This window comes from Haliotis cracherodii, unplaced genomic scaffold (genome assembly GCF_022045235.1).
Source record: "Haliotis cracherodii isolate W230 unplaced genomic scaffold, xgHalCrac1.p SCAF_10, whole genome shotgun sequence".
Taxonomy (NCBI): domain Eukaryota; kingdom Metazoa; phylum Mollusca; class Gastropoda; order Lepetellida; family Haliotidae; genus Haliotis; species Haliotis cracherodii.
In genome coordinates this window covers 27,853,699-27,878,775 of record NW_027266265.1, presented here as the reverse complement: position 1 = coordinate 27,878,775, position 25,077 = coordinate 27,853,699, and positions in this window count along the sequence as shown.

Genomic DNA, 25,077 nt, shown 5'->3' with positions numbered 1-25,077 from the left:
ATTTGTTACGTTATCCGATGACCTACACTGTCTTACTGAAACATCGCCATTGATCTACGATAGCAATAAGGTCAAGTGGTGCCGGAAAATAGTGCAATTTTAATGAACGTTCAATCTAAAATAATAATTGTTCATTTATTTGCATATTATTTGCAGAAGCAGCTAGAGGAATAGCGCTAGAGCAAGCTATAAGAAATTGTCCATGGCCACGCGTAAAGTCAAATTTGCTATGTTGTTCCATTTAAAACATAAAATATAGGTTCTTCTGTATTTCGTCCGAATTTGAATGCCTTAACCATGCTTTTTCTAGCGCATGACATATACTGTAATAGAGTGGTGTAATGACCAACGGTAAACAGAAAAATAAAATAATAAATGATTATTATTATATTAAATTCATCGAAATTTAAAGTGAATTTCCATTTTTATATATTTTCACCCTCGATTATCCAGTGTATTATAGCTCCATTCTGACATGTTATTGGGGTCACTTTCTATACGAAGCTAAGGTGTTGAATGGGTCCAGGGTAATAGGCATAGGGGAACAGAGATGCAGTGCACTGGATAATCGGGGGTGATTTGTGATGATATTTTCTAATGACCGAAAAAATGACTTCAAATATAATGGAACATACAGTGAAATAGTGAAATATAGTGAAAATACATAAACATTTCACAGCTGAGACACCATACTGGCCTGTCATACATTATACCAAATGTAACTCTTAATGATTGTCATATTTTCATATGAAGTGTTAATTTGGTTTATTCTTAAAATAATCTACATTAATTACAGAAGCTATAAAGTATGTATTAAATGATTTTAATTACTTGGTAATAATTTTCATGGCTATTTTCGAGCCTATGAAGAAAATATGTCTCTAAATATACGTGAAGGTGGTCGTGTATTGTTATATATAACATGGGAACATCAAAGGCCGAATCACCTCAGTTGTCTTGCTTGTAGGAATAGCGGCGGATTATATTCTGTGAATATTCTTATATACGTGAACCTGTACAAATGCAATATTACCAGCTCTACATGTATAATATCAAATGAATTAATTAAGTAATTCAATTAAATCCACAAAACGGCCTAACAAAACCATTCAACCTGAATTATCAATATCACAAAAATATGTTTTCTTTGTGTTTAATAAAACTACAAAAAACAGATTTACATGATAAACTTTACGCGATGCGTAACATTTAAGAGGTATTGTTTTCACAATTCAAACAAAAATAATACACACAAGGCGTGCTTCAATTCAAAATGGCGGCAGTCATATTGAGAATTTATTGTCAGATTTCAAGAAATCAATATTGACTATTATGTGGCACGAGGATTCGCTCACCCCCATGCCTCGCTATAGGTTGATGGAGGACTGGACGCGGTTAGCTCCCTTTGACCTGTTGTCGAGAGAAAAAGACATTATTTTTTTACTGGATTGTGAAAAAATATGGCGGAGCGAAGATATTTTTTGTCTGTCTGCATTTTTTACTTCGTATCACGATGAAGCGTAATGATAAACACGGGACTTATCTAATGGCTGAGATGAAGACTAAATGCAACCAAGAAAGACAAATAGTTAAAAATAACGTACACTGATCGAGAATAATCCATATATGATACACCATATGTTATGCAGGGATGAGGATGGGGATGGATTTTTGTAATCAGCAAATATGTCCCCCATGTTACCGCCAGCACAAATTATAGCACTCCTCAGCATATGACATTAAATGAGTGCGTACACATATATTTTATGTCATAATAAAAAAATATACATATTAAGAATTCGGAATACAAGAAAGATATAAAAGCTATTTTAATCACAATTCGCGTTTCCTCTTGGGGATATACGATATTGGGATTAATTATTTTCGTATCTATTGCAAAACTAAATGGATTCACTCATAAAATCGATAACTAATGTATGTAGCTTTAATTCAGTCTCCAATTACAAAACAATATATTTTGACAGACCCCTGTGTAATTTACAAATGGCCTCCATAACTGATATGATTTTTCTTTTTCAATTTTCATAAATTTGATAATGTTATCAAATTTGTCAGATCCGTGTAACGCTCTCCTGAAAACTAATTGTAGCTGCATGTCTTTCTGTTGGACCCGGGTCTTTAGTTAGGCAGTCGTAGGAAAGTATCATCATAACGTATAAGATAGAGATTAATGGCGATAAAGTAATTTCAGCGCGTCTTAGAAAATTGCTTTTCGTTGTAAAAGTTTTGGAACAAACTCGACAGGAAGGTCAGACGACTAAAGGTTATGAGTCAGGGACAGGGGGCCTCCCACTTTCAAAAAATTAATTCAAAGATTTATATCAACAAAGTTTCTGAGCGAAACAGCAATCGAAAAAGCCAATTGAAGCTAAATTATGATTTCTATATGACATTATGAAAAACAGACTGAAAAATGAGTGATTAATAACAGTTACATTTCTCAACTTAGACATCACGTCTGCGTGCCATTGTGTCCTAACGCTTTAAAGAAATTTGACAAAAAAAACAACGCTCTCTCAAGGGTGATTCAAATTAAAATCACAGGAAACAAGTTATCTAAAATTTTATTTCGAAAGTTATGAATTGATAAATTATGATCCATGCGCTAGCAGCGAGGGCGTTTTACCCTGACTGTCGGTGTCTGTCAAGTTCTGAAGCCGACCGCCATCTTGGACTTGGAAGTCTAGCTGTTATTGCTGATTATGCAGGACATAAAAAAAATAAAATGAAATTGCGAACGACATGTCTAAATCAATATGTGGAGGTGTTTTGTATGGCGGACACTGTTGCATGTGTAGCTTGTCTTCCTTGACTATTTCTGGTGCCAGAGTATGATGATATATCAGAATTCAGAAGCAATCAATCGATGACCAGATCGATACCAAGCAAGCATCTTACGTGTGAGATCTGTGCGCTGCCACATGTAAACTCACACATACCGTTGTGAGTTCTCCACAAGCCATTGTCGGTATAATTGAAGGACATGGTTTGGGCGGGTCAACTGTGACGGGGCCTCAAACCCTGGTCTGTCAGGCTTGATATGAGATCGAACTACGATGATCGAAGAGACAGTAATATATGATCGGGTATTGGGTTCTGATGTTAAGTGTTGGTGTGAAATCTGTCAGCGAGCATTGAATTACCAAATAGCACTTATACACCAAAGGAAACAATTTCGATTTATTTGCTTATTTCAACATACAAAACAACCCAAACACACAACACGGCACTCAAAATAAACTATCGGGCAAAAGAAAGTACATACATACACCCATGTTTGCCGGTGGCTTGAAATTTAACAAACACGAAATGGTAATTTGTATGTATTTGATACAGGTATCATAGTAGTGTTTTGGACCTGAAGTTTGCAGTGTTTCGGCGACTGTTTTCAGCATAGTAACTTTTTAAAAAAACGGTTGAAATTCGTTGGTCAAATCCAATTTTTAGGTATATAATTTTTTCTCGGCAGTTAATTTTATTTCTTAGCTGGATATGTTATAGACAAACAGGTAGTCCTTTTGTATGGCGTTATGGTCAATAGTACACTTTATGTGTTTAATTTAAGCATTTGCCACGTGAATTACGCAGTCATACAAACTTAGAGGCAGTCATCGAGTGTACTTTTAACAAACTGTTTACGGAGAGGATTTGCGTAACAAAAACACAGGGCACTACAATCAATGGCCACTCAATTAATTGTTTGTGTTGCGTATAGTCAAGTCGTATACTGCTGCGGTATGCAGGGCAGGTCCTCCATTGTAACGTATAATGTAGGCCACATGTTACTTTAGGTTAAAGCACACGGAGAACAATAGTATTATATTTATATAAAAAATGTCTTTTAAGGTACAATGGCTTCTGTCAATCACTGTGGATGGTGATGGTATGAATTTGTCTCTTGAGTGGCATGTGTTTTAGAACGAGGAACGTGGACCACACAGAGAAAACTATATATTAATATTTAATTTATCGGTCATTACGTTTTTTACAAATTGATACCAAACAATTAGTGCTGTCAAACTATCCAGATTTGACGATATCTAATAAATCCATGCGAAATCGTTTAGAAAACTGATTAGGGGTAATATTTGAAAATGTGTCGCGTGTCAACGAATGGGACCGATAGACTAGACCAGTATAACGATAATGTCATTAGTAAATGGAACCGTGCTTGTCGGAAGAGGCGACTAACAGGATGGGGTGGTCAGGCTCGCAGACTTGGTTGACGTATGTTATCGTATCCCAAGTACATAGATCAATGCTCATGATGTCAATCACTGTGTTGTCTGGTCCAGACTCGATTATTTACAGACCGCCGTCATATAGCTGGAACAATGCTGAGTGCGATAAGTGTCACACATAAGCAGTTAGAATATGTACACGAGCATAACACTTTTATTTGTTACATATGATGAGATGGCGACGTCCCCCCCCCCCCCCCCCCCCCCCCCCCCCCCCACACACACACACCTTATTAACCACAAAGGGACGCAATCCGTTTCAACGTTTAGTCGACCGATCACTGTAACGAAATTTTCATTTAGAAGCTGAAAGAGCATAAAAAACATGGTTCATGGATAAAAACCTGTTTATTGTTTGTGATGACTTTTCATGTCTAATTCTCGATGTTTCTTAAAAAACCCACTAAATACTTATAATGATAAAAACAACAAGAATAACAACAACAACAATAATATCAACAACAACAATAATTATAATAATTCACTGTTTTTAGCGGTGCTACATTAATACCCCGGTCAATGGATCATTCTCGGCTCCCTGGGGATTATACTCAAGCTACCTGTGAGGCGCTAGAAAGTTCATAGTCACCACCTTATCCTACCGGGGACCCATTCACTGTTGGGTGAATTCGGGCATAGTTCGAACAAAGTCACTTGCCTCATGAGACACCACATGTACAGCGATCCCTCTTTAATCCGGAAACCCGTAATTCTGGCCGTTAGTATTGGGGACTATGTATAATACATTATCAGAAATATCGCTGTGCAGAGTGAGTGAGTGAGTTTGGTTTAACGCCGCTTTTAACAGTGTTCCAGTTATATCGCGGCGTGTCAGCTTAATGTGGTGATGAAGTGATGCAGGTCTCAGACGTTTACCACTTCGGTGAAACCCACGAGCACGGGTATGGTGCTGACAAACCTAGAAACATAATCGGGGCGAACCGGGATTCGAACCCACAATCATAGGTTTCTGGCGTGCCCAAGGGACGCAACTCTGCACAACAAATCGCGGCGCCTTAGACGACTAGGCCACCCGTGCCCCCCCCCCCCCCCCCCCCCCCCCCCCTACCAAGCTTATTGTTATACTTACAACAATTACTATAATAAACATAACATGATAATATTATATTTCAGACGGCTGTGGTTAAAAAACTGTACACGAGAACTTATACCAAATTCTTCCAATGACACGATACCGGAAGTACATATCAATGTCTCACACAAAAAAGCCCAGACAAGGACTAAGTCAATATTTCAGATTCTTAGTGTCAAGTGTGAAACACTACATGCTAGTGTCAAAGAGCGGGCCTTGTACGACGAGGCCGGTAGACCATTGACTCCATGTACATGAAGTCTCAAACGGTTGGGGTTATGTAAGAAGCATAACAAATCATACGAGGTTGCCGAAAAATAAAAATTAGGTTAGAGGAGACAAATTTAAAGAATTTTCACGCCTGGAATAGAAATTAATGATTATATGTCTGCAGGGTGAATTAAGAAAGTCGTGATGGATGAGCGACTAACAAGCCTAGCCTGACATGGGTCTATTAGCTTGGACCCATTTGCTTTATTACAGTGCCGCAGCTAAATGTTTGGCTATGGCGTTTGGAGACACACAGACGGCACCCTTGTCCGGGGCTAGCCCCTCTTCTCTGATGGAATGCTAGACACAGCGCCTTCCATCACGACAGATGTAATCAATTTAACTGCTTATCTCAATTCGAGCAAAAATGAATAAATGCCATCAACTTTTGGTCTCAATTGTGTCATAAGCGGGGACTCTCGCTAAATGCATTTGATTATTTCGCTAAAATCTCGGATTTCAATCTCCCCCAGGACGTCAAGTTGAGGAAAGTAGTTCGTTCTCAAAACAATACTGGCATATTCACACGATTCTTGCAATTAATACTAAATGCGTTCAATGTAATTAAGGCATACACACGAGTCCTTGCGGAGGCCCGAGCGCCTAGCTTGAATAAACATGGATTATCTGAGTCGGAGACTTCTCTCTTGACGACTACGACGCTAAAATCATTAAAGTCTTCTGAGGATTAAAACTATCAATCAAATTTTATTTTTTGTGGAAATATCTATCAACAATTTATTACATGTTAAAGTTGAACAATTATCTAAAGTGTCGGCTATACTCCGTCACCTTAGGAGTCAAATACAAAATTGCAAATTGTAAGTGCTCCATTGAAATGGATACATTAAAGTTTCATAATAAAAAAGAAAAATAATCTGCCGTTTAAACCTTAACATGGGCGTTTCCGATTAATTATCATTGATTTCTTTGTTGTTTATTCTTTTATTTCATTGAGAATTCCCCGTTGTGGTAGAGACCGCTGTCGACCTTCGATTCACAGCTGTGTTGGGGAGGTTAAACTCATGAATTACTGATATTGAGGTTTGATAGATGAATGGGAGGTCGACGACAACATATGCGCAACAACTTACACAACAACGGAAAAAACGCACATATTTTTAGTTCTGTTTCCTAACGTCACGATAAATGACCTTCAAGTCGACTTCCGGTTAAGAAGGTCATCTTTTGAGTAACAGTTACAATTGTTAGAACAGAATACCCCAAGACCAGTCAGTCTGAATATATTGTCTGGGTGTATAGTCGCACATAACCCAGCTACACATCACGTCCCAGTCAGCGATAGTGTCAACTTGTATTCGGTCGACATGTTCGCTTCATCTAATTTCCCTAAGTTGACAGTGTAGTATTTTTGTCGACGTGAAACTATGGGGGAAGTACAAGCAGACTAACGAACTGGCAAACCATGTGTGTAAGAAAACTACATGCATGTGCTCAACTAAACCCGTTTAACTAAAAACTACCAAATTCATGGACGTATACAAAGTTTATTCCAGATCAGCTAATCTGTAGCAAATGTTTAATATTGGTTAGAACTTTTAGGTTTTTTTTCTGTATCGCAAATTATCTAAGTATGGTGATATTTGCTTTTCACACTCGAATGTCACAATTTGCTGCGCTTTTTGGCAGTAGGTTTGGGGAATGGGGGAGTTAGATTATACACGGCTGTGCACTGTAGCTCATTTATTGACGTCATATCATGGAGGAAAGCTCACAGCGTGTCCAAGGTGAAATGTGGGCAAACGTATTTGCTGACCAGTCGTCTCTAAACCAGTATGTGTAGACCGTTAAAAACCTAAGTAAGGATCTTACTTTTTGAAAAATGATATTGCTGGAATATTGCTGGAATATTGCTAAAACCATACTTACTCACTCTTTCAGTAGTTTGATGAAACTAAAACATTTTGTTGACCTTTGTTTTTGATAGCTGGTTATGTGCTAAACAGAGAAATATCGACACTACATTATTAAAATGCATATACACTGCTTTCAAATAACGTGTGCCAAGTTGTTGATAGAAGAATGTTTGTTTGTTTGTTGTTTAACGCCGCAGCAATATTCCACCTATATGACGGCGGTCTGTAAATAATCGAGTCTGGACCAGACAATCCAATGATTGACATCATGAGCATCCATCTACTCAATTGGGATACGATGACATGCATCTACAAGTCAGCGAGCCTGATCATCCCATCACGTTAGTCGCCTGTTACGGCAAGCATGGGTTGCTGAAGAAATATTCTCTACCAAGAACTTCACTGGTCTGATAGAAGAGTGAGGGAGTTTGGTTTAATACTTTGAACGGTATATCGTGGCATGTCAGTGGGAAAGCCCGAAGTGATGGTCACAGACGTATACCACCGTGGTGAAACCCACAGCATGGATATACTGCTGACAAATCTAGAAAAATAATGAGAGTGAAGCCGGATTCGAATCCGCGATCACAGGTTCTCGGCACGCCTAAGGGACGCAACTCTACACAGAGAATTGCAGCGCCTAAGGCGACTGGGGTGGAGAAGAAATACCGAGGAAGTTACTGTCTGGTGTTTTACTTATCGAATCAACGATGCAGCGGTCAACCACGTACTGACCTGACAAATACAACGACATTTATTATAAAGAGATAAAAATCTTATGTGAATAATATGTCAAGTACACGCCCTTCCCCGTGGTATAATGGACTGAACCTATCCCGCCCCTTAACCCTGCACGATATGCACGTGCATTATGGATACTTTATGGGATGGTCGTCTGCGAGTGAATTCACTCGCGAAACGATCATGCCGTTCCTGAGCGGTCGCTTGTCATAGTCTGTACATAATCAAGTCTGGACCAGACAATCCAGTGATTGATATCATGAGCATCGATCGACGTAACTGGACTACTGGGATGGTCGCCTCTTTTACACAAGCATAGTCGCCTCTTACAACAAGCATGGGTTGCTGAAGATTTATTCTAACCCGAATCCTCACGGGTCCTTACTTCTAGTATCAAATAGCTCATCGAAAACGATTTACCAATCTCTATATTTTTTCTCATTCCACGTCAGACTTTGTCCAGTCCTTGATTGTAATATCTTGTGACAACAGAATGTCGGTACATAGGCCTCAGCCGTGTCTGTTCTTAAACGATTTATCACAAACGTTGTAATCTTTGTGGTGTTAACCAGCTGTATTGAGATGAAACAATCGGGCCGAGAAGTGCGGCTATAGTTTCCCCTATACAATAACCACTGATCCTGGCACATTCACGACGAGTTGTTTAAAAAACATGTGAGTTTGTTCACGATCAGAGATCGACCATTTAATGTAGTGCCCAAGAATACACAGAGATGGGCATGGTGATCCTGTCAACTAAAGCTTCATATCTCAAGGTGCAGAGTTACTTCCCTTGATCGCGTGCCAGAATCCGCTGGTCGTTGGTTTTTAAATATGAATAACTCCTTCCCCATAAGTGAATGAATGTTGTCCACTGCCGTAATCAGCTGTCATGTAGTGATGTAAAAATTAATACTTTATAATTAAGTTCCCATATAACATCAAGGAACATGCATCGATATTACCATGCGGTGCTCCACACAACTGCCTACTCGTTCGTCCGAGATACATTTGTCCAAATAATGAGCATTTATAACGGAAAAGATTCCACACACTGGCTATCATTTTTAAAATAGTATTTTCAAACCTTGATATAATATAGTGAGTATATACCCAACTCCTGCCAGTACTATGCGGGAGCGGGTCTCCATATGCATATACTAGTATTTATCATATAATGGGAATGCAGGATAAAGTCAACGGATAAAAACGGTAGCCGTTGGGGTCATTTACGGATAAATATGCAAATATAAACGGTCAGGTAAGTACTACTTGCAGTGGTTAGAAACCAGCATGGCGCCGCCCTTGTCTATCTGCGATCGGGAATTAACCATATTCTAGATAAAATTCAGGGAAAACTGTTATCATAAATTTAAAAAAATGGTCTTAGAAAATCAGTGTCTGTAACTGAAACAAAACAAATTTCTGTTTTAACTGTAGTAATGCACACATCCAGTAGAACTTTCTATGTTCAGGAATCGTTTGTGAGAGATGAGAATGCCGTTTAAGAGGACATAATTTAAGAATGACATGCTGTATATGAAAAAGAGGTTTTCACACTTGTGTGTTTTGGAGGGTAAATATCATGTTCGTATATACCAGTATATATCAACTGCCAGTACTTGACGGGATATGGTCCCACACGTATACATATATATCACCCCTGGCAGCACAGCACGGGGTCAAGTTCCCTCGCTTCCGCCTGTACATGCGACATAAACGACACTCTCGTAACTGATCTCCGCTTCCGACAAGCACAATCCTCCGCTATGTGCTGGAACCACCACGACTTACCTAGCTCCCGCGACACATACTGTTTCAACGATGTACGTAAGGTGATCGTTTGACCGTTTCTTTCAGTGTGATGCAATCACCGGTAGCATGGCGGTGGTGTGGGGTTCTCTATCTCATCGGCATTGATATTGTACTCTAAACATCAAACATTCTTAACTGAAATGTCAGACAAGATATTCCTGCAATGTGTCAGCGACTTGAGTCGCCACGGCTCTCAGATTCTCTATGGTAAATGTCACCTATGAAGATGGTATTATTTAATGGCAGCTGTGAACGGGTGTATTAATATATCTTAAAAGATTCCCGAAAACGATCTCTATGTCGAAAGACACAATTTGTTTATTTTGAGCGCTACTGTATCCCGCCGGCGGAGGATGATGTGCATAATATCAATCACTGGTTTGTCTGGTCCTTTACTTTTTACATGCCACCATCATTCAGCTGGAATATTTCCAAGTTAACAACAAACAAACAAATAAATTACCTGTATTCAGCCTGACACCAGCATAAACATGATAAGTTAAAGAGGAATACTGATTTCGACTTTTTATAACGAGAAAAGCTTTTATCTTACATATTCATCAAGTTTGTTTGTTTATTTGATGTTTAACGCTGCACTCAGCAATATTCTAGCTATATGACGACAGTCTGTAAATGATTGAGTCTAGACTAGACAATCCAGTGATTGATATCATGGACATCGATACGATGACATGCATCAACCAAGTCAACGGGCCTTGACCACACGATCCCGTTAGTCGCCTCTTACGACAAGCATAGTCGCTTGTTACGGCAAGCATGGGTTGCTGAAGACCTATTCTACCCCGGATCTTCACGGGTGACATATCCATCACGGGAAATATGCCCTGGACCTATTGTTTTCTGTTTTCTGTCTCAAACAGCAAGATTCCTGTTCTATCACGCCAGGCAGTAAACATTAGAGTCAGGACCTGGCGAACCACTGACTGACATCATGAACAACAATACAAAAGTCGGGGTTCGACACGCAATCAATGAAAACACAGAGCATGGCCAACCAGTCCTCAATAATCAGCTCCTACGACAAGATGTTGTAGGATTTCAATTGAGAAACAATACTTTACTCGGCCCTGCCCCCCAAAAAGTCCTCAGTGGTAAGTCTGTCGATCGGCTCTCTGAAGAGAGCCCATTGCTACGATGCCTCACATACTGAAATCGGCTCTTGTCTTGTATACGTCTGTAGCTTAGAAAAGTACCATTATCAGTTTTTTGAACGCTACACATTTAGACCAGAGCCCCAGTGTGAGATTGTTCCCAGCTGGTGGTTAAACAAAAAAGAGGCTCTAGACGTGTGATGTCACTTTCAAAGACCTGTCTGTAGTCCGCCTCAATTAACACGAGTCAAACACACTCCTAGATTAATTTAGATGAAAGAAGAACACGATACGATACTCTGTTTCAGGGAGACTTCAGTGAAAATACTGACTGGAATGTCAAATGACGGTGACTGAGTAGTGTTCCAGTAGGCTTATTTCATGTCCTGGTTAAGTTAGTACAATGTTAATTACGATCTGTCTAAAACTAAGGACTGTTCTTTGAGATTAACCCCAAGGGACTTCTCTTCAAATGAAATGACCCAAATCCAAACAAACGTTGTCCATCGCTCAGTTACGTAAACAGTCGAAGAGAAACAATGCCATACGTTTAGTTACCGAAAATCCAAGATGGCTGTCATTTCTCAAGATGGCCGTCAAATGTCAATGTTACATGTATGTATATATTCATACATATTGGTAGAATTTCCAAATTTATTTGTCATAGTGTTACATTAAAAAAAAAAATCAAGGTGAAAACAGTTTCTCTTGAGACTCACATAAGTCTCAGGGCGAATGGTCCACATGCTTCGCTGAAACACATTTCCAGTGTACGAAGTCAAGTGACTTTTGTTGACGGCTTAAGAATGCAATAGAGGTGAAAACAAAGTTGTGTCTTGACATTGACCCAGACACATGACAGACTTTATTCCAAAAGTACCCAGATAACACCAATATAACATGTGGAAATATGACTGAAGTGGTGGATTATTTGTTGCTTGTAGCGACGGACGCCCGCCATTGCGATGTCCGGTATAATCTACTATGTTCGTCGATGGCTAGTTGAGCTAAAAAACACGTGAGGTGCTTCGGAAGATGAAGTTAGTATAATCACCTAATCAGATTAGGACCTATCCTGTCTATACTTTTAGCGTCCGTCGACAGAAAGCACTCCTGGAGTAAAACACTTTTCCCCGACAGCAGTTTTCTACCCCCACTATGTCCTTATACGTCTTGTGTTGTGACGACATGAAACCCAAATGGAAACCATTTACACATTCACAGCTACGTCGGATAGCGTCTTCGGTAAAAGATCAAAGTTGTTTATTATTTATGCACATCGACGTTTTAGCATTTCTATTCTTAAAACGAATTGTGCTAGAAACATGTGATGTATGTAAGGCGTTTATTCTTCGTCGGTGTAAACTGCATGGGTTGGTGATAGGTGAATCAGAGGTCGTGTACTTGAGGATGCTGGCAAATGCGTCCGATATGACATATCACGTTTGTAGCATGTTTACAGGTTCATTTCAGCGGACAATGCACAACGACTCATTCTCGATAGGTGACCTCGTCATGTTGGTGAGACGAGGTGGAATGACGGTTTACTCCAAGTCAGGAGCCAGGAGCCTGTACGGAATCGTTCTTAGAGGTCGATAGTGCGAGCACCGACGAGTTTACAGCGGGTTGAAGGGAATCGAATGAAGTCCAGTGGTCGATAGTACGAGCACCGACGAGTTTACAGCGGGTTGTAGGGAATCGAATGAAGTCCAGTGGTCGATAGTGCGTGCACCGACAAGTTCAAAGCGGGCGTGGGAAAAATTCGAATTCAGACTAGTGGTCGAAAGTTTGAGCACCCACTATTTCACGACGGGTTGTAGGAAATCGAACTTAGACCAGTTGACGATAGTGTCAGCACCAAGTATTTCACGATGGGCTGTAAGGAACAGAAAATGTACGAGACAAACCAATGGCCGTTAGTTTGAGCATGCAACGACAACGAGTTGACAGTTCGATCACAGACCATTTCACAGTGGTCGGTGGATCGATCCCCTAACCGTGTGATACCGTTTAAAGATGGTTCTCGTTTTAACCCTGTCTGATACTTGATATTAAAGGTATAAAGCAAGAACTGGTCGGCTCAGTATATCGTATCTGAGTGTGACATACATCTTAAACGGTGGGGCATGGTATCTCAGTGGGCCAGAACTATAAGTCCCGACTAGTACAAGCAGCCACAAATACACGTGCATGCCCGTCACTATAGAAGTGCAATAATCTTGAAGGCGACGTTAACCTCACCACGTAATATTGCAAATTTCAATGCAGGGCTAAGCAAGGTTCACAATTGCTATTAATGCTATTAAAACGCGTGTCCAACTATTGCAACAGAGGTAAACAGCGGGTGAAGGAGGTACCCTAATGACGGTGTGATGACATTATGAACGCTGTCTGAAAGAATACCCACGTGTTGATCTAAGCAGGGTGTAGTTTGGATCAAGGGGACAGAGGTAAACTGTTAATAGCACTTTTCATATTGTTACGTCTGTCGATATTATCGACAGTGCAGCCCAACATCCAAGGAACTATTGATGTTTTAACTCGTCATGGATGTATAGCCAACGTGCCATCCACAATTGCGATGTAATCAATCGTTACGCCCCTAGTTGCCAGTATGAGAATAGCCTAAGCATCCTCGGTTATCCAGCGTATTAATTATATCACAAATCTATTTTATTTACACACGAGGAAGTAGCCCCAGTGGGACATGCGAGTCCTATGCTTAATGCAAAATGCAATCAAAATGGACAACACGGAGTCTAGCCGCTGATGATGCTCACACCATCAGTCACTGGTTTGTATGCTCCAGGCCTGAACCGCTCCGTTCAGGTAGCGGAATAGTTCTACCATATCTTAGTTCTATAGCGCTACCGCAGCTACAACTACTATCACTCCTGCTGTCACAGTTCATGGATTTGAGGTAATTGGGAAAAAATATCACTCTTTAATCTCCAGCAGTTATCAAAACTGATGATAACAATTATAATACTCACGATAATAATTCATAAATCCTGCCACGTTTAAGAGCCTTTTAGACATAACATGATACAGGAGCTGGCACACATGCGCTCTTTGTGCGTCTTTATCGGGGATCAAACCTTGGGCTGGATTGTTTTTAATAAGCGGGTCATCGCGACGGTCAGATGATAAATGGGCGTCATTAATACAATGTCTGACCACTCACCCTTGTGTGAGAACAACTCGTCCCCCTTTATCTTAGAGACACGGGCCGTGTGACCGTGTCATTTGTCTTTCGACAAGAACCAATCTCGAAGCAGACAGATGGATCCGACTATATGAGAAATGCCCCTTTCAAACAATGGCCCGGTCCGCAAGCATGCACAATTGCGAGAAGACAAAAGGTTTCGGGCAAGAAGACATGTCCGTCCAGGGGTGCTATTGAAAGAACAACGCTTCCCTAAAAACAACGAGCAAATTGACATTATCGTCCAAATCTTCAAAACAAGGCAAACCAAACAGGACCCGTGATGTCTGGGTCTGGTGTCCTGGCGAGGTGAAACCCTCAGGGGGTCATCCGAGACCACAGTCTTATCTCCTCACTGGACAACAATAACCGTCCCCTTACCCCATGACCCTTTCCCCCGCCCCCTGTCACCTCCACTCACCCCACACCCGCCCTTTCACCTCAATCTAACCGATAGCCGGACTACCTACCCCAACAAATCGGGTGTCTAAATTACAGGTAATGCATACGCAGTTTCCCCACAGCGTTTTCAGCGACCCCTATAATGACCAATAACAACGTCACAAGCATAATTAGAAGCCGGGCTATGTATAGATAATACATAAATGTCCACCTGTATACTGACCAGGGCAGGTGCGAGGTCATGTGACGTGGTCACTACATCTGGACGGACATCTCTGAGGACACGACCGGTCTGCTTATTAATCATACATTGACCCTCGGGCCTTGAACTTATTACTCTGGGTAATGAAAACAGCACTAATCACCCACACTTTGTCCCGTGGGAAAAAAGTGATGCCCTCGAGTTTATGGTTTCCTTGTCGGGCGACACGTTTGTGTTTTGTGTGTCTAATATGTGGTTGAGTGGTACTTGTCAGCGAGGAGGTGTGATTGTGAAGGACATGGACTTACACTCACTCTTATTATATGTTATTAGAATTATTCTACTCTGATTATTAACATGTTGACAGCGAAGGGGTTCACTGAGAACACACTAACATTGCATTTAAATAGTGATAAATGTCCTGCTCTTCGAAATGATTACTGTTGTTTTGTTTGTTCGTTGTTAACACCGCTCTCAGCAATATTCCAGCTATGTAACGGCGGCTTGTAATTAATCGAGTCTGGACCAGACGAACCAGTGATTGATATTATGAGCACTGTTGCAAGCCAGCGGGGTACGGTGACATATATTCGACTAAGTCACCTAGCCTGAACACCCGATCCATTCTGTCGGCTCGTCCGACATGCATAAGCTGCCGGCGACCGATGTATATTATAACGTGGAATCCCCACAAGTGAGTGAGTGAGTGAGCAAATGATTACTTTCCATATTAAGTAAATGGTCTATTATCTTTTTTTAATTCCACTTTTGTTATATCACGGAAGCGTGTAAATCATAATGACCTCTTGAGACCGTTCCATGTTATTCATCTCATGGAAGCATGTAAATCATAATGACCTCTTGAGACTGTAAATCATAATGACCCCTCGAGACCGTTCCATGTTAGTTATCTCATGGAAACATGTAAATCATAATAACTTCTTGAGACCGTTCCATGTTAGTTATCTCATGGAAGCATGTAAATCATTATGACCTCTTGAGACTGTAAACCATAATGACCTCTTGTCAGTCCTGCACCATGATTGTGGAATATATGCTTCTTATGTAGGGTCGGCAGAGGGGCAAAGTCACAAAAACAACAACATTGACTTGAACAGATGATAAAAAAATGTAAGTTCAGAAAAATTCCACAATCATTTCACGGCTAGAACATTCAAACCATAGAGAGAAATACATATTTGTTTGTTCAAACAGAAGAAATCAAGAAGAATGTCATGGAAAACGGACCCATTCGTTCAAGGTCACCCACTAATGACGTAAAGTATATTTGGCGCCTGGTACCTACATGAAGACATGGCGTCGGCCCCACGAATAACAGACTGGCGTATGTGTCTGCCGGACGGACTAGCCAAGGTGACGTCCTTATTTCCCACAGACAACATCTTACTTCTTGGATGATAGATACACACTTTACCTACACAGCCGGCGGCCATATTGTTGAGTGCCATCTCCATCACGGCGCTTGTGGCACTAACAATATATTTATTATCTCATCTTGGGAAAAATATGTCTCCTTGTTTCATATCCATTAGGAGCTAGTCTCCCTCTCACGTCATTAATATTCCATATATTCATTATGTATATGAGGCACCTACACCTTATTTATGTTAGAGAATGTGTATAAATGTGCATAGTTGCATTAATCAATGATTAAAATGAGAACATTGTCTGGCACTAATTGGTTATGTTTACACGAAACACAGATGCAATGTTATTTTTGTACAGTATATCAGTATATTTTGTAATGTCATTTAACTCTAATTTCACTTTTACTGCAATGCTCATTTCGCGTGGAAAAACAGTTTTCAAAATAGCGCGGTAAAGGGAGATAACTCTTAATTATAAACGAAGCACATTCTTACGCGTTGTGGTGAAGGCCTAACTAGACTCGTTCTAACATCATATTAGCGTCAAGTTTGAAATTGTGACAACTATTTGAAAATCTGTTCAAAACCTTAAGGGATGAAGCAGCATAAGGATATGATCTCTATAAATAAACCTGGACACTGCAAACCATTAGTCATAAAAGAAACGTCGAACCTCTAATTATCATCGCCTTGTACGGAGCTTTGTCACATTTGTCTGAGACAAGTTGAAAACCACTGTCATCCCACTGAGAATTTCTCCGTTACATTCAACTAGCTTCTCTTGTATTGGCCGCCCATAAGCTCATTTGGTGCACGATAACCAAAACTGGTGTAAAAACATGATAATGATTTCAATCGATTTCTTCTAATACAGAACGTGTTAGGGGGAAGTAATTAGTTGACTAAGGTGCCTAGGGCAGACCTTTTGATGACGATGAGCTGTACTCGCGGGGGGAGGGTGGGGGAGGGGGGAAGACCAGCGCCCGTGTTGTGGTGGACGTAATGAACACCAGGCAACGACTAGGCGAAAATTGCTTGTTGATAACCGAGGATTATCACAATTGCGGAGTGACATGTTGAATCCAGGAAGAAATAAACAAGGGCGACCGGCCCATGTGTCTAATGATGAATGACACGGGTGAAATAACTGTTATCAGTCATAGTTTACGTGATTCTCCGATGGCTAAAAATCGGTTAGGGCTGCTGATCCAGTGGAACGTACATGCATGGCTTGGGCTCGTCGTGAAAAGAATACGGCCCTCATTGTGGATGTGTAGATGCTGTGTTTATAGAACCGGCGCCAATACGGGGATGGTGGTTCAACCAGCAATTAACATAGGGAATGTTTGTCTTCTGATTTCCTCCGGGAGTGGGAGTTAGGCTCTGTGTATGAAGTAGGACTTCACATGTGACGTGTGACATACATTGCTTGCTACCTGATATGCACTGACGAATACTTTCAAGCAAGGTGGTTACGACTGATATCAGATGTAACGAAATTGTTTCCAAGATTCGGAAGCACGGTGTTACATTTTCTACATAGAGACATTGAACGATATATATGTACGAATATTATTTAACTTTCAATTTTATAGATATTTTTGTATACAAAAAATATTTATGAAAGAAATACAGAATACAGACATCAGGGATGAATGGTATGAAATGATTTCGCTTTTAACCTAGGTAAATATTATCGATTACTCTAAGTATTACTCACATTACATAGCTTAGCTGATAACATTTCAACTAGAAATAATCAGTTGAAGGACGTCTATTTTTAAACATATTTCTCGAGAACTTTTAATACAAACAATAAATCATAATTGTTCATTTACCAGACATAAGCACTGAACATAAAATCGTAAAAAAACGGGGCCGTTTAGCCGCCTCATTTCTTTACCGTTGAGCACAGGTGGGCGAGACATCGGAATCACGTGACAAATCACGTGACTAATCACCTGCAATGATCCTCTAATCGCATTACTCCACACAAAAGGACAGCTGATTGAAATAATCTAATCATCGAGTACTTCTTAAAAACAACATTAACTGAAGCAAGTCAAGCAGAACAACATGTCCAAAAAATTATGAGTTTCAAATTGCTAAAAGAAGGGGTGTATGCTTACCAAATCTAGAGTTATTTTTATTGACGGTGTTTGATGTTAAAAACTAGATTAAATGAAGCAAGGAATGAAAATTTTTGCTTAAGCGGCTAACGAGTATTTTTCCAGACATTTCCAAGGCTTCGTTGCCTTCGCTTTCTCCAGGGAGAATAAATATCAAAGTTGAGTTTAATTTGATGCTTGTGTTTTGTACAGGGTAACATGACAGCTTTGTAAAAATTGTGACGACACAAAAGATGGAGATTAATAATTCAAAAGTATTTTCACGACAACTTTCGCTTCATTTCAGGATATCTGTTTGTGGTTTCTCAGCCCCCTCTGTCGGTGTAAATCAAGATGTATGTCCGATTGAAAGACATGCTTCAGCCTGCCCAACCCACAATACCATGCTAACTACTGTTACAAGGTTAGAAGTCTGCCACCAGGTACTGGACACACGTAATGCTGGGACTATCTTGTTGTGCCATCACTTGGAGATGCAATGTTTACCTTCCTTACTTCATCATGTCCCCATCCCCCCATCCCCCCATCCCCCCCCCCCCACTCCCACCCCCCCCCCCACCCCACCCCACCTCTTCTCCCCTTCTCCCGAGATTTCCTTTTCTCCTTCCCCTTCTTCCATATCTCATTCTTCTTCCCTTCTCATCTTCTTAGTTGTCTTCTCCTTATCTCTCCCGTCCCTTTCGCAATCTTCTTCTTCCCTTTCCCAGTCGTCTTCTTCTTCCATTTCTCCTTCTCCCCCCCCCCCCCCCCCCCCCCTTCCCTTCTCCTCCACCCCTTTTAAACTTTTACTGCTCCCTTTAACCCCCCACTCCTAATCACAAATTTCCCCTTCTAATTCTTCCCCTGCACTCATCTTTCGTCTTCCCCTTCTTCTTCCCCTTTCTCTTTACAGTCTTACCCTTATGTCACCACCTTTTTTTTTAGTCCCTTCTTGCCCTTCTTCTTAGTCAAACCCCCCCCCCCCCCCCAAATCAACACAGGGGAATTTGGCAAAGAAGTTATGTACCCTGCTGAACTAGAACTACCAGACACCAGTGACACCTCTTTATCTGTTTCCTATTTAGATCTATGCATAACGATCCAGGGTAACAAAAGCAAATCTCAACAAGACTGTATGACAAGAGGGATGACTTCAACTTTCAAATAGTTCACCTTCCCTGCATGACGACTGAGATTTGGGTTTCTACGACTTTCGTGGGACAATCGAACATTCTCTTTCCCCTAAACAATTCAAAGAGCGTCATACAACTCTTGCACCAAAGGGGGCACTGGTGGCCCAGTCGTCTAAGGCGCCGCGATTCGCTGTGCAGAGTTGGTGGCTGTGCACAGATCCCTTGGTCACGCCAGAAACCTATGATTGTGGGTTCGATTACCGGTTCGCCCCGATTATGTTTCTAGGTTTGTCAGCGCCATACCCGTGCTCGTGTGTTTCTCCGAAGTGGTAAACGTCTGAGACGTGCATCACTTCGGGCTTTCCTCCCACATTAAGCTGACACGCCGCGATATAACTGGAATACTGTTAAAAGCGGCGTTAAACCCAACTCACTCACTCACTCACTTGCACTAAAGGTGTTGGATCAGGGTTACAACATTCAAGGCCTTAGTAAAGGTTCCAAAAGTTATATTGTAGACATGTGAAGGACATTTACAATTTGACGCACAAGTGACAAAAATAATGTCCGAAGCAATTCCCTATTTTGACTTGTATCATATGTTCCGGTAATGTTTATGTGAACAATTGACTTGCCTTTGCATGTGTTTGTGACGGGTGCCACCGGTGGAGCAGGATACACTCACCTTATAGAGAACACCTGGTATCATCCCTATTTGATAGCGATTCATCAGCACACGCTTGTGGCATGGTCGGAACCGTACACAGGACTTGGCTTTTAGCAGAGATTTCTTATGGATTATGTTTGTCGCTTTTGTTTACAAATACCGTACCGAACTGAAAATATCTACGGGTGTTCTTAAAGCCACACGTGTGTTCGTCTCTTTTTTGTCTTAAATTCAAAAGAATAACAAGTCTCGAATATTTGGCAAGACAGATTCCATAGGGCGCTATTTAGACAAAATATTGACGAAAATAAAGAGAAAATCAGTGATGACACCAGGTGTTCGCAAAAAGGTTAATAGTTCAAAACGACGTTTCACCCCACTCACTAACTCACTGAATGATTATATCAATTCAGTTTGAAATCCAGCTAATGTCAGGTCACAAGTTCAAAATGGAAATGGGGTAGTTATAATCGTCACAGCAAATATAAGAGGCAACTTAGAAACCCTGCAGTCTGTCGCGCCTGTAAAACCAGCCGAGGGTCATAGTCAAAACACAGATATGGTCCTAGAGAACAGCCAGTCTCGAGTTTCTGTCGAAACAGAATCCACTGAGCGTAAAAGGCAAAAAAATGAAAATTATGCGAATGGGTCACTGAAAGCAGAGACCATATAATTATAATCTCTATTATATGGTCTCTGCTGAAAGTCAGTGATGACAGCAGGGTTTCGCGAAAAGGGTAAATAAAAAGTGGCAATGCAATAGTGAGTGAGTATGGTTTTACGCCATTTTTAGCAATATTCCAGCAATATCACGGTGGGGGACACCAGAAATGGGCTTCACAATTTGTAACCATGTCGGGAATCGAACCCGGGTCTTCGGCGTTACTAGCGAACGCTTTAACCACTAGGCTACCCGACCGCCCCGGCAATGCAATAGACTAACCAGTCTTGATTATCCACCGAACCAGATTCAATTTGGCGTTAAGAGCAAAATAGTGGTGGAGATTCTATGAAATCAGTGATGACACCGGGTGTTCGTGAAAAGGGTCAGCATGTCCTGCTCTACCACGCCTCACGCTATATGTTAGTCCTGCCTTTAAATTAGAGAACGTTATGTATGTACAACCTCTTTTCTCTCATCGAAAGCGCAACGTGGCTAAAAATAGCATTGATCATACCATAATTTTCCTTGTATTTTCGACTTCCAAAAAGTACAACATGCATTGAACAGACTTGAACAGTGAAAGGACGAATTGGGTCACTGCTGGTTCGAACGATCAGTTTGACTCTGATAATATTGACCAATGCAGGTACTATATATTTCACACCGAGTTACAACATAAATCGGAAAGAACATTAAAGTTTAGGCTCGGCTTAATTATCAACCCTGACAAATACGCATCAAGTCATTTTAAAAATTCACTCGACAGATAACTCACGTGTGGTCACCTGGATCAATCTAGGAATATCTCATTATTGTAATTACATAAAAACAACTCACTTATTACAATGTCCAGACCTAGACTGGAAGTGGACACTGGACGATGGAACCCGGCCAGGCGGTAAATATCCAAAGTAATATTTGACGTCAATCATATTGGACCCCAGATGTGTAACGTGACAACAATGATATTTCGCACATAAATTGTAACTGACATCAGTAATATGCAACACATTATTTGACATCAATTATATTGGAAATATAAGCATCGATTGATATCAGTTAAACACATTATGAATCATTTGACTAAATTGATATTCAGTACATAAAGTATAGTTTATATAGCTATCATTTGTTTAACTCATTATGAATCATTTGACTAAATTGATATTCAGTCCATAAAGTATAGTTAGGTATCAATTGTTTAACTCATTATGAATTATTTGACTAAACTGATATTCAGTACATAAGGTATAGTTTATATAGCTATCATTTGTTTAACTCATTATGAATCATTTGACTAAATTGATATTCAGTACATAAAGTATAGTTAGGTATCAATTGTTTGACTCATTATGAATCATTTGACTAAATTGATATTCAGTCCATAAAGTATAGTTAGGTATCAATTGTTTAACTCATTATAAATCATTTGAGGTGAGGTGAGCTGAAATTGGGTTTTACGTCGCGTCCAAGATTATTGCACTTAAAAAGCGACGTGCATGCACGTGTGGCTGCTTGTACTAGACCGGACTGAGGCCGATTTATAGTGCTAGCCCACTGGGATACCATGCCGCAGTTTAACATGAATACCCCACTCAGACACAGTATACTGACTCCGAGCCGACCAGTCCTTGTTTTAGCCCCTTAATGCCGAGCGCCAGACAGGGTAACAACAATTACCATCTTCTGCGTCTTTTGGTATGACGCGGCCGGGGATCGAATCCCGGACCTTCCGCTCTCCGGGCGGACGCTCTACCACTAGACCACGGAGGTTGTACATGAATCATTTGACTAAATTGATATTCAGTACATAAAGTATAGTTAGGTATCAATTGTTTAACACATTATGAATCATTTGACTAAACTGATATTCAGTACATAACGTATCGATATCAATTATGTATAACACATTATGAATCATTTGACTAAACTGATATTCAGTACATAACGTATCGATATCAATTATGTACAACATATTATGTATCAGTTAACATAACTGATACTGGCCCCGTTGGATACTAGACACACTGAACATCGAACCTACAATCTGAAATGAAAATGACACGTTGACAATGATTTCAAACATCAAAAGTATCATTTGTCATTTATGATAACTCAGAACACTCGACTATAAGATTGAGTATTAAACTATCATCAGACATCAAAAGCACAATTTGAATCGAAATTAACATCGAAATTAACATCCACCACCGAACGCACTATTTGGAAATTTTCCTCTTATATTTCACGTTTACAATCTGCATGGAGGACAATAAAGGCAGGGTCGAGCTAAAGAAATTATACCAAAGGATCTAATCGTCGCCTAAACACGAACAAATAGCATTGACATCCGAATACCAGCTTCGGTGGACCGGAAGGGAAGCAGACGACACATAATTTGTTGAAAAAAAACCCTCGTCCACTGTGATGTCACTTCCTCCCTGACTCTGGACTTGACATGAACACATCATCTGACCAAAGCAGATGTCGGCTGCATTAATTTGGTTACTTATATAATACGCGGAATGTTCGCACTAGGCGTTATTCAAGTATTACACTTTGTTGTGCCTTTTCGTTTGTAAAAGTTGCAAGGAAATGATGCAAAAACTGACCTAACACCATTACTGTGCTCATTGAACACGACGATCTAAGGGGTTTTCAGGATCTTAATGAACATTACAAGATTTTCCTCTTTTACACTTTCTTTGATATCCGTTATTTGCCAAAGGCATTAAACGTGATTAGAAGTATTTGCAAACTGTATTGTTTTAGTCATTATCGACTGGACATGAAATCTGTATTCAGCTCCGCGCTTCAGACAGGAAAATGGCGGCACGAAAGAACTGGCTTTGTGTCGTCTGCAATGACACTGATGTCCAATTCACGTGATGCGAATTGTTTTTTCGCGTCTGCTAGTTTGAAAAATGCTTTCATGCCAGTTATTGCCGTTTTTTAAAGACATGTGCTTAAAGTATCGTGTCACTGCGCAATTTCAGACAAAATTTACATGTTAATATTCTTGCCCGCGCAATCATAATCGGAAAAACTGACGTCGGAGATTGTTTCTTTTTGTGCCGTCCTCCAAGGCGCACAAATCGTGATCGTCATAAACATGGTTGATTTGCCAGCAGACGACCGTTTTAAAACAATATTAAAGCGGATCTGACATTTTTGATCATATTTGGTGCTGGGGTTGTATCCTAAAGCGCATAAGTCTGCCAGAATCCCGATTAAACCTTGTCCTTGCTGGCATCAGGGGTATGATCTGGCCTGCTGGCAGGCTACACAGGGCACCATTGACCAACCTGGTGCAGTTGATCGCCAAATGTAGCAGGCAGTGGTAGACATGGGCATCACGAGATGGTTAAACGATTTTATAGAAATTGAATACAGCGTGATCAATTGGTGCTGATATGACCTGTTTGGAGCGGAGCAGTCGTAATGATAGTTAGAGATCTAGGAGCGACGAATGATGTAATTCCAAGCCCTAACCGCGAGAAACAAGCACACATATAGATTACTGAGCTATGCCTGAGGCCTGGCCTGGCACTCCGGACGGTGATAAGGAAAATGAAAGGATTATGAGATCTTATGAAATGTGAGTTCCGATCAATAAAGGAGCAGGGGCTAGCAATTACACGGGCCAAAAATATCGGATTAATTACCTGGCCAGGGCAGCGAGAGCGGGAGGCCTCGTTATGGCGGCACAACCTTCACATATGACGTCTAAATAAGGCGAAAAAATGTTTGTAATTGACGGCTACGTACAATGCAAACTGCATCCAACTGATTTGGGTTTCTGTGTAATTTTGACTATCCTATTGATGTCCAAAGTGTCATTTTGACTTCGCTAATAGCGGTCTAAAGCTGACGGGCTGTAATTTTTTGATTGGGTGACACCAAAGTAGGTTTCTGGTCAGTCGCTTCCACAGGGATTAGCCGCAACGAACCGGACATGGAATTATTTTCTTCAGCTGCAGATGGAATTATTTTCTTGGCACGCTAATAACATTTTCTTGCGAAGAACGTGTGAATTTCATCTATTGAAAAAGGATAATATGGCCATCAATCGAAATTCATGTCAGATTGTTTTATATTTTATATCATAATTTGTCGAAATATTTGTATTTGAAGACAG